General features: G+C 32.5%; 1 long non-coding RNA gene across 1 annotated transcript; it reads right to left on the reverse strand.

Moving 5' to 3' along the window:
• Positions 1–657: 657 nt before the first annotated feature.
• LOC132758846 (uncharacterized) lies at positions 658–2,975 on the reverse strand. The gene is made up of 3 exons (XR_009629634.1): positions 2,904–2,975; positions 2,357–2,586; positions 658–740 (listed from the first exon to the last, which is right to left on the reverse strand). It is a non-coding gene; the product is annotated as an uncharacterized LOC132758846 (long non-coding RNA).
• Positions 2,976–10,532: the final 7,557 nt, after the last annotated feature.

Consider the following 10,532-nt stretch of genomic DNA (forward strand, 5'->3'; position numbering starts at 1 on the left):
TTTCCTGCCCACAGGTTTTCTGCAAATGTTCATAGGAATATTTGGGGGTTGGTAAGTCCAGGCAACATTCTCTGGAAGTGCCGTGTTCCCCAATGATTTGTTATATACCAGCCAGTAGAGGGTTCCAACAATATGACCACATAATCAAGTCAGACCAACTGGACAAGTGCAATAATCTAGTGATACTTCAGCTTCGTATTAAGATTTGACTGATATTTGCACTTAAATGATTGTATTTCGTTATATACTATAGTGGCTTTGCTCTGTGGTGCGTTTTCAAAAATTAAAGTGTCCTCATTACAAGCAATGTCAACTGCGTTGGTTCCAACCCAATGTAGAAGAAGATAGTCTGTCGTTAGGGCATTATATTGATCAATCAAGAAAACTTTAATGTTTGTTTGATAAAAATAGTATTTTATGAAGTAATCGGTAAATAGAAAAAAAAATATTTTAAGATATTTTATTTTACATTGTTGTTGTTGTTTTATGAAGTTTATAATGCACAGAAACACATTTGTTAATTCAAACTGTGCAAAAATAAAGTATTTTAAGCCCTTATAGTTTTTAGATACGGCATAATTGGTATTAATTACACCGTTTAAAGCAATAACATATCTATATTATGTATTTTCAGCCTGGAATTCAAGTAATACTTACAACTTTGAATGGAAATTTCGCAGGATTGCTCGTCAAATGGGTATTTTTTGAAACTCATTACACAGTGTGCTTTAATATTAAACCTGAAACATTAAAAAAGACTAACTGCCACTGTCATTTCGTGATTACCCACGCATACCATTTTGTCAGAATCTATAATGGTCATTTGGAGCTCAAGGACAACCTCCCTGAGGATATTAAGTCAGTGCATTGTCAAGTTTTGTATTCTACATGTTTAGTGGCAAATATCAAAGTATCAAAGTGACCTTTACCTCTGACCTACTGACCTTAAAACTGAAACCTGGATACCTCAGCCCAAATTCATGCAGCTTTTTTGTGGAGTGTTTTATGATGAATATATGAGAACATAATTATATGCTTCAAATATGAAATGTCAAAATCTATACATTTTTCGACAGACTTTCTGAAGCATTTTAGCAGACAAGCTTATTGTAGTGCCCCTGTGTCATTGACCTTTCACAATATCACAATTCAATCATCTACTAGTCATAGACAACCTCAATACCAAATTTAAAGATTATTGACCATAGCATTCTTAAGCAAGTGAGCGGACAAATGTTTTCAGCTAAAGGCCACTTCAACCTTGACCTTAGACCCAGTGACCACAAAATCAAAAGGACTCATGTATTAGTCATAACCAACCTCAATACTAAATATGTAGACTGTTGAACAATGCATTTTTTTAGAAAATTAAAACTGACAAGCTTTTTTAAAATTTAAAAGTTTTTGTGCCCTTGCCCTTTGGGACTTCATAACCCAATAGGGTTTCACCTCATGGCCCTTTATAAACCTCCAGGGAAAATATAAAGGGCTGTGGGGCAGGGGGGAATGTTTTAAAGTTTTTGGGGGTTGACACAATTTTTTAAGTAAAAGGCCCCTGTGGCATTTACCTTTAACCCATTTGGTCATCTAATAATAATGACTAATCTTCATGCCGAGTATGAAGACTGTGGGTCAAAGGATTCTAAAGATATTTGGGGGGGGAGGACAATCATTTTAGCCAAGGTCCTTCTTTCTTTATTATTTGATCTAGTGACCTCAACATCAAAACGGGTCATCTACTAGTCATAGCCGACCTCATACCAAATATGAAGACTGTTGACCAAATCATTCTTGAGCATTCTTTTTTTGTCTTTATTTTTTCTGTCTGGATATTTTTGACTATGACTTTTCGTTTATTTGCCATGTCATTGCCACAGAAGTTCACTGAAACGGCAAATATTTTTTATATATTCTAGTTCTTATTATTGTCCTGAAACATGTGTTTGTAGTGTCCTTGACTATGACGCTAAGAACACAAAAGTTATAACGTGAAATTGCTTAACACAAGGTTCTGTTTCGACTGGAAACTTTTTCTTCTATTCTTAGATCAGTCACCTTGCCATAGGAGCCCATCACGATCTCGTTTCATTTAGGTTTTTTGCTCATGTCTTAATCTAGTAATTTACTGGAAACATATGATTTTTCTAAAAGAGCGTAGAACAATGTGTAAAACATTACTTAGGAGAAGAACAAGGCAGATATTTAGTTAAATGACACTATTGAATCGATGTATAAATAAGTTGACGTAAGAATTACCAATTACCATGTGTCACTATGGCAATAAATTTATGAAATAAAATCAATTCTACCTAGCGCTAGCACATAAATATGTATATAATTTGCATAATATGTTTACCTGCCACTGTAGAATACGTCTCCATTTTTATGGATGAATGCCAACTGATTGCTTGTTAATAGCCCATGCAATAGTGAATTTCGTTCTTCTATAAAGTATAGGTCTGGTATCCAAAGGCTATTAACTATATCATCTCCCAATGGAATAATATCATATGTGGTTTTGTTTTCAGTAAAATCTAACCGTCTGTCAGTCCAATTCATTCGAAGATAAAGTGAAAACTCAATTTCCTTATAAAATAAAAGCATGCATAAGTTCTTTATGACCTTTCTTCCTGATAAATGCATCGTTAATACATGCATAAAATTGAGTCCATACAGGATAAACATGATATATGGTGAACTTCAACCCCCACATACTTAAAACTTAACCCGTATACAAAACTGAATGAAGAGTAAATTTAATCGATGATTTCGGATGTATTGAAATTCAGTTGTATTTATAACTGTCCTTTTCATATTTTTAAATTTAAAAATATTTTGTATATCAATCAATATATGAAACTGCTGTTTCAAATGTATTCTTATTAAAAATAAAAAAAATTCACCCTGTCCTTGTCACTTTCAGAGTTTAAATCGGTGATGTCAAGTTGTACAGAAACGTGTATAATATTGTCTGTAAATAACAAACAAAAATATCATTTAGTATAATGTATATTGTTGACGTCAAATGTGTTTGCTGAAGGTGTTATATTAAAGACAAATATGAATAGAAAAAGTTTTTTCTTCAAAATTAAATATTGGGGAAATCTAATAAGGAATCGGGAGTTCGAACACTACAGAAAGTTTTTTTAACAAACCATATTGATCAAGTAACCCTTAAAATTTTTAAGGTTTAAATTAGATAAAATATAATATGTTAATATAAATCCTGTATCTGGTGGAAAAGCTATGGTCATAATTTGATTCCCGTAAAAAAGGTAAATGCGCTAATCCATAACCTGAAATTTAAATATATATATTTGGCAAGGTCAACAATCTGCTTAAAACAATTATTTGTAAATCATTTATAATTGTTTGAACATAAGGGTTTGTATATTGCCTTGATAAGGGTCTGTGAAAATGTTTATCATATTACTGGAAAAAAATCATTTTTTCTCCCCTGAACTGCACAATTTTGATTTAAAAAAACATTTTGTTTTTTTTTTTTGTTTTTTTAAAAAAATTTTTCCCCAATTTTCGTTTAATTTTAAAATAGAGTTCATTTCCCGTGGGGAAAAAAGGCCGCCCAAAGGAGGGGGGAGTTGGGGGCCCTTTTTAAAAAGGGGTTTATTTTCCCAATTTTATAAGGGGGAAATGGGTTTTCAGGGGAAAAATTTAACCCTTAATTAAATTTCAAAGTTTATCCCCCTTTCTTTTAATTTTACCCAAACCCCCCTTTAAAAAACTTTGGTTTTTTATTTTAAAATTAAAAACTTTTTAAATTTTCCCCAAAAAAATTTTACATAAAAAAGGTTCGGGCCTAGTTTTGGATCCCCTTTCCCTTCGTCCCTTTAAAATTTTTGCTTTTTTTAAAGTTTTCCAAAAATTTTTTTAACCTCCCGGTATTTTCCAAAAAATTTTTTAAAAACCCCGGAAAAAAAGAAATTTTTTTGCCGGGGAAAATAGGGTCACCCGTACACTGTCGGGTGATTTACCCTAGGGGAAAAACCCTTTTTTGGCCAATTAAAAAAAGGCCCCCTTTTTATTTTAATTTTAAAATTTTTTGGGGGATTGGGAAAACCTTTCTAAAAAGTTTAAAGGTTTCCCCCCTTATTTCATTAAACCCCGGAAAGGGGAGGGGGAAAGGGATGCAAAAAATATTTCCCTTTATTTTCGTTGCAATTTTATTTGCGGGTAATCCCCTTGATTTCCCCGGGGGGCCCCTTTTCAATAAACCGGGCCCTTTGCAAAAACGAAAAATTTTTGAAAAATTTTTAAACGTACTGTTTGAAAAATCTTTTTTTTTTTAAAAAAATTTTTTTACTTAGGGGAATTTCTAATTTTTCCTTTTCCAATTTTGGGTTTGGAAAAAAAAAATTTTAAACAAGCTAGAGCAAAACGAAAATTGATAAAAAGATGGGGGCCCGGACAATTTAGGTTTGGGGTTAACAAAAATACGCCGGGAATTTTTGTCGGGGGGCGGGATAAAAAAGAAAACTACTTGGGTCGAAAAAAGGTTTTTCCCAATTTTTTATTTTTAAAATATACTTTTTTTTTTTCTAAAATTTTTTTATTTATTTTTCCCTAAAAAATTAAAAAAGGGGGAAAATCTTGGAAAAAAAGGGTTTTTAAAAGGTTTTTTTTAAAAAAAGAAAAAAATTTTTGGGCATTGGGAAACCCAAATTTTTTTTTAACAAAACCGGGAAACAGGGACGAAAATTTTGGGGAAAGTTTTTTAGATTAATTTTAAAACCCAAAAAAGTTAAAAATTTCCCTTTTTCCTTTTTGGGAAAAAAATATTAAAAATTAAAACCTTGGGAAAATTAATTATAAACTATTAAAAAATTTTTTTCATTAAAAATTTTTGTTTTTGTATTTGTAAACAAGCATAACATATTATTTTACAATCGGAAATAGATTTTTTTTAAAAACAGTGTAAACGCCATAGAAAAGACAGGAAGCCATAGGGGTCAGCTTTATTTGTCAGCCATTGAAATACATATATTTTGTATTTAAGACAATTTAACATTTCATTAAACAAAGAAATCATCTTTATATACAAAAAAAGTGATACAAGTGCAAATTATAAATTTAGGATGAAAGTGATCCTACATTACTGAAGTGATGACAGAGATACAAATTGTTATCTACTATAGTTTCACGACTAAATTTTGCAGAAAAAAGGTGTAGGAATAAAGAAATTATAAAATGAATTATCCTTATCTCTATGGGAATGTTAGCCACTTTCAGAGCGTATTTGCCATTATTAGCACTCTTGAAAGAACATTTGTACTTTAGATGGTAGCGTTTCCTTTTGAGACAGGGCTAGTTTAAACACCTGTTTCATTTTCAAGGAGAAACAAACTGGGAGTTGATATTTTGCTGCGTGACTCTTTTCATGAAACATCTCCTATTTCAAATTTTAGATATTTTGAACGAAAACAAACTTTTTTATGGATTTTCCGAAGCAAACCATTATTAAAATAGAGTAAAATAAAAAAATGTCTAAAGAACGTTCAAAACGAGAAAATTGGAAAATTTGCAGTTCGGTAATGAAAAGTGTATGTTGTCGCCAACGCCCCATAGCACCAGTTAAAACTGTATTCAACATTTAACATTAAATACTTTAATTTGGAAATTTGATTATCTGCAGGTGTGTGCATAAGGAGCTTTTCATGGAACCTTCAATGTGACACGTTATTGCCATTCTTTGAAAAATGGCGTGTGGTCCCAAAGTAACGGAATGTGTGTGTCATTAAAAAGAAATGAGCGGAATTGAATAAAATTGAACTTCGAAAGGGCATCAGAGGTTATGAAACTTGCATATCACAGATATGCTGTCAAAAGACAAATTTTAAAAAGGAAGCCACATATCCTAAAAGTTATTCAAAGTATTCAAGTGAGGATTTATGGACCCATCCAAATAGAAGTAATAGCCGAATAGAAAAAAAATTTAAAAACCACAAGCACAAAAATAATGTGACTAAATATACGTGGCGACTTTTACGACCTCCACACGGCACAAACAACGCTGATGTGCCGTGAAATAAAGACAAATAAAATATCCCTAATGAAGGCGGAAGAAAACAACATTTAAAATGCTGCAGGCTAGGTTTGCTTGATCCTGTTTAAGGACGGTAATAGAAAGTGCATATTACTGTCCATGCTCTTGGTGCCGGCTGAAGCAGTATTCAATATTTAGCATTAAATGGTAAAAATTAACCAACTTGAAATATTGAAGTGACAGGCGAATCGAATCAAAGATTATTTGATGTTATCTCCAGTCAATGGGCAGTAGGTATGATAACTGAATTATCGTGGTTTGCATGATATCAATATACCATATTTATAACTTATCAGTAGTAATCGGGGCGTCCGTGGCCGAGTGGTTAAGGTCTTTGACTTCAAACCACTTGCCCCTCACCTCTGTGGGTTCGAATCCCGACAGGAACTTTGGATACTTCATGTGAGGAAGCTATCCAGCTAGCTTACGGAACGTCGGTGGTTCTACTCAGGTACCCGTTCGTGCCTGAAATAATGCACGGAAGGGCACCTGAGGTCTTCCTCCACCAGTAAAGCTGGAACGTCGCGATATGACCTATACTGTGTCGATGTGAGGTAAAACCCAAAACAAAAAAAAAACAAAAAATCAGTAGTAATCTATAAGTTTTAGATATGTGTCTTCACTGCAGCAATTATTCATCACTGTCGCTAATACGGTGTGTGAACCAGTTAGGCTGTTTTAGTGCGCTAATTTAATAATATTCTTAGAATTGCATATTCTATCGGTTAAAAAGGTGGCTAACTAAATTTATCAATATTCATCCCCGTCAATGTTTCTAGTAAGGCAGATCACTAATATGTACCTATTCGACGTTTCAATGTTTGTGAGGAAAAAAGAGAAAAGAAATTAAGGACAAAGTTTTCAATATTTCTTTCTATTTTTCACCTCAGATTCAAGACAAAATGAGTTGCGACATTAAAAAGTATGATAGTTACCTTGTGGGTTCAAGAGTCGAAGTAGTAACAGCGACTGTTGTGATCAGCAGAAATCTTTGAAAAAACATCATGCCTGTAGGTCACACTGTAAAAGAAAATAGTTTAACCTAGTTATTATGTTACTTGTAAAAATCTGGAGCATGGAAGATACCGAAGAAACACTGATTACAACGAAAGGATATGTAAATAGCATACTCGGTATGATTAAGTCTGTTCATGAGAGAAAGTGTAAAAGTGCAACATCTCTCTCGCTCCTTAGCACCCGTCTATAGCGAAATTCAATCTTCAACATAAAGTACTGAAATCAATTATACCGTAGGAACAAAGAATACTGTATGTGTTTTTAAATTCGCGGAAGCAAATTTTCGCGGAAAGGTCCATTTTTGGGGTATATACAAATATTTGCGCTATTTTGAATTCGCGGAGGTAACTGCCGTAAATCATAAATTCGCGCACACCTATCAGGTTAAAAATAATGGAAATTACTCTTACACGATTAGGTTATGGTTTATGGTTTTCGCAAGCAGCCTTCTTTTATTTTACATACTTTTTACTGTAATCATTGTGGGACTTCACAGTTATTTTCAAATACCTGGTGTCAAACAATACGCTATTGTTCAGAAAAAAAGACATTCAATTTGTTTATCGGACAGATTATGGCAAACAAAAAGATTTTTCACAGTTTTAAACAGCACTGAATGAGACCATAATATTTTCACCAATTGTGTTAAAATGTTGACTGAGTAACTGTGTTTTGTTTTCCATGTTTTCATCTGTTGGAATCGTTAATTTTTGTGTTATCTGGATTGTTTGTTTAGAAAATACAAAATATAATCTGATCAGATGTCAAGACGTTTATGACTCAGACTATGAAATAAATAGCGTGATGCAATAGTATTGTTCAAACATGTATTTACTTATACAAGAATCCGATTATCAAATCGAAGTCAAACAATATTACACTAGCAAATTGATTTATATACGGAGCTGAATGTTACATGTACAGTTTATACAAAAGTAAAATCACTCTTTGAAAGCGCCACGGATACCAGACTTATGGCAGCCGTGAACACACTAATATACATTGTTCTATAGATGCGCGAAAATATGACTATTAAGAAATGATTGGTGTAGAAATATTCGCGCTGAACATGAATTAGCGGATCGAATGTCACCGCGAAGATCGCGAAAATTTGAAGCCCGCGAATATTTCTACACATACAGTATATCACGACATTGAAATTACGTGTATGGCAACTACTAACAGCTGCAACACGGATCTTCAAACTTGCTGCCGTGCAGTAACAAATCAGAAAGTTTAAATCGGAAATAGAAATAGTGTCAATTTTTTCATCTGACAAATAGACCAAACACATTGCTTCGCAATTATTATTAAGAAACAAGTTCTGTATAAGGGAAAAGTATTTATTCGATGACGTTCAGGACCATACTTATGAAAGACTTGATTTATTTCAAATATTAGCGTTGTATTACTGATATTGAAAATCAGATTAAAATAGTTTACAATTTTTGTTAAATGGGGTAAAGAAGAAATAAACTTACAGTCTAGTTCTTTAACATAGAGGGAAAAAACTAAGTCCCTATACTTTAGCGTCAGAGAAAGCTAATGACATCAATAAAGATGTAGTGAATCTGCCAACCTCGATTTTTAACTGTTATCCGCCCCCATTAGCTATCTTAATATAATGGTCTTTGCACATTCTATAATGTACACATGGTTTTAACTCTTTGCACTTTGACACATCTTGAGTTATCAACATGAATGTATAATACATAACTCGGATTAAATGAAAATTAAAGATAAAAACATTAAAGATAATAAACGTCGTTTTGGCTTTTTTAAAAACTCAACATTTCCTTAATTTCATTTTGTTTTTCAAAATAACAAAACTTTCAAAAAGTAGGAAAAAGATCTAATTAAAATATTGCATTAATTTACTATTAAAAGAACAATAATAATCAAAAGAGTGTATAAGTAATCATGATTTGATCTCAATAATTTCATGAGTATGTATTCCTAACACTCATACCGAACTTGTTTTGATGTCGAGAGAGCAAGAAAGTTCAATTTCTACTGGTCGCTGTAGTACTATTAACAGTTACATAGTTATGCAGAAATAATAATGCCGTCCGACCCCGTATTCGACAGTCCTTTATTCGACTACCCGGCAATATTCAAAGTAGATCGGCGGTCCCGTTTATATATCTGTATAAATTAATATACTATTATATACTTAGCAGAAGTTAAGCGATGACATCTTTGTTTAATTACTTTTGAAATTTTGATAAGAATTTCACAATTACGTTATTGTTACAATAACAGAAAGTAGGGATCTGTAAATTGAAATAATGAAATACATTTTAAATATATGTATACTTAAAGTATTTGCGCGATAGTTAATTATGTACATGATGTAGAGATAGCATTGCGGTCTTGGTTGCCTGGAATCTCTAATGATTTTTCCCTAAAATATGCTTCGATCAAATTGTTCATACGAGATAGAAAAAAATACGTATTCCCAAAAGAACACAAAAACGGCAAGATTAGAAACGTCGCAATGCCCTAATCATGGAAAGCAGTAGTGATTGCTAGTTATCGTTCACGCCCCTTCTACCGGCTTAACCTAAATCAACATTTGTACATGATGATTAGGTTTAAAAGCTTTAACAGATGTGTTCGATTAGCAATAACTTGCATACCCTAAAGCCTCAGATGTGTTTGTCTGTGTTGTCTGTTTTCTCAGTGTTTACCAGCTGAATAAATAGGCAATAATAGATGAGTTATATATATTTTATTAAAGTTTTCACAAAAGATAAGATGAAGTATTGATTCTTTCCCTGATTACGACTATCGCTATCCCTTTCTCGGTCGTCACAATAAGTAAATCCCAGAATCAACGACACATGCTTTATATTTTCTTGTTGCCGATATACAACGCGGTAACTGGGGTTCGGGTAACTAATAATTGCTGGCAAGTTAACGCATTGTACATGTAGGGGTATTCAATTCAACTCAGACACTTTTCAATAGTAAGGTCTCCAAACTATGATTAAGCGGTACTTGTTAAAGAAATATATAAAGAAATATCTAAATGTTTAGAAGTATATATGTATATATGGTACTTATTGAACTTATTAAAATGGTTACTGGGAATGTTTCTACTTTGTAGTGAATAATATATCGACCTGTAGTTCGTTCCTACATGATTTAAATTTTCCAGTATGGCGAAGCTTTTTTGTCATTTAAACAAGCCAGTATATAAAACAGAAGAATTGAAAAACCTAAAGTAACAAACAAATATACATTATGTGCGATAACTTATACACAAAATAGTTTGAAAAAAGATAGAGTAAAACCGATAATCATTGTTTGATTTTCGAGTTAACAATGATACCGTCGCAAAAAATATTGTTTTTAATTTGAAACTATCTTCTTTAAAATCGGCATAAAAATCGAGCCTTTAGTTGTAAATATTTGAACAAAGAATATTGATCGAAATACTCCTACGTGTACA

The sequence above is a fragment of the Ruditapes philippinarum genome, unplaced genomic scaffold, assembly GCF_026571515.1.
Source record: "Ruditapes philippinarum isolate M1 unplaced genomic scaffold, ASM2657151v2 ctg3548_1_1_1_1, whole genome shotgun sequence".
Lineage (NCBI taxonomy): Eukaryota > Metazoa > Mollusca > Bivalvia > Venerida > Veneridae > Ruditapes > Ruditapes philippinarum.